At 33.6% G+C, this 1,626-nt stretch overlaps 1 protein-coding gene across 3 annotated transcripts in view; it reads right to left on the reverse strand.

The window, feature by feature from the left end:
- LOC107644694 (3-hydroxyisobutyryl-CoA hydrolase 1) overlaps positions 1–1,626 on the reverse strand; it is a 42,537-nt gene that overhangs the window by 33,552 nt on the left and 7,359 nt on the right. The window lies entirely within an intron of this gene.

The raw sequence follows: 1,626 nt of genomic DNA on the forward strand, positions 1-1,626 counted from the left end.
TATTTTTATTACAGTTAAAAATAAATAAATAATCATTAAAAATAATTTTTTCAATAGTATTATTTATATTATTCACATTCCAAGATGACGTTTTTTATTTTCGTTATTGGAGCTCGAGTGGAGTTGGACAGCATTATGGGGTAGGGAGGGACTTCACCAGGGTGTGGTGTCAGGGGTCTCACTACTCGGACCCTCCGAGTTCCAGCGTTTTCATATCCCGGTTCATGAAGAAGATTGCCATCCCTAGTCAAAACAGACGGTCCGACTTCAGTCTTCATCAACTCACACTCTCAACATGCAACTCGGACCGTTCGAGTTCATCTTCCAACTCAAGCATATTGGAGGGTCCGATTTATATGCACCAAAATTTTTTTCTCCACCATCCCAAATCGGACCATGCGTTTTCGGAGAGAGAAATTCACTAACGAAGAACTCGGACGGTCCGAGTTCTTCTCCCAAAAGCTATCAAAAATCTGCCCCACATACATGTTTAGCCCCCCTTGATTCCATATCGATGAAAAGCGCACATATAGGTTCTATTTCCATAAAATTGAGCCCCAAGATGAATAAAAGAAGTATATATATATATATATATAACAACAACGTAACTTTATCAATTAGTTGCATAATTCAATCTATAGTATACTGTTTTATTATCAGAAAAAGTTTAGATAGCAATTTTATTGAAATTTGGCTAGCACTTAACTAGCAAAAGCAAAGTGAGTAATCTCACACCCTTTGATAAAATTTCACACCATAAAAATCACCAATAATAATTAATTAATGGCTACAAATCACAAAATTTACTGGCTTCCTAGCATTCTACTTGTTATCATATGGTATTATAAATTGCTTTAGTTTATATGAGCACAAGATTTTGGATATAACTAAAATTAACCTTCAATTTTTATCCCTTTTTTTTTTTCTCACTTAACCTTCACCCACCAGAGCTTATATCTTGAATTTAATAATTATAATCTGCTGGCAGTTATGATTGGAGAATGGAATCTTTGAGGAAGTTGTAAAGGCTCCCATGCATCATCATCAGTGATATTTGTAAAGTGTTGCTCCACCATTTCTTCACTAACCAACTCTAACTTTGAAGGCTCCCACTAGTTCAAAGTATGAAAATCACACTTAGCTTAATAAGGGAGGAAAAAATTATAAGCCAAGTAATTATTTATCTAATACCTTAGGCTTGTTGTCTTTGTCAATCAGCTTTGCTCTTGAACCCTATTAACATGTTTTAATTTGAATAAATTGGAGAGAGAGAGAGAGAATTGTTTAGCTTATTCAGCGGGAAAATTGTTCAAATATTCACCTCGTAGAAATCGTTGCTCACTGTTCTTTTAAAGAGATGGCTAGCAATGTTATAATCCCTGTAAAGACATTGTTCAATGTTTTGTATTCTACCTTTTCTGATCTGAAAAATATCAATGCAAATTCATGATTTCAGTCACTAATTAATAGTTAGTGCAAAAAATAAAATTTCAATAACAAAGAATTTATTTTGGATATAATATTTTCTCGTAATATATACTTACAGATTTTAAGAAGATCTTGAGACTCATGGGACTTGAAGAGCGCATAGAGTTTAATGCATTTGTTATCCACTTTTTTTCTGCT

This window comes from Arachis ipaensis, chromosome B05 (assembly GCF_000816755.2).
Source record: "Arachis ipaensis cultivar K30076 chromosome B05, Araip1.1, whole genome shotgun sequence".
NCBI classification, from domain to species: Eukaryota; Viridiplantae; Streptophyta; class Magnoliopsida; order Fabales; family Fabaceae; genus Arachis; species Arachis ipaensis.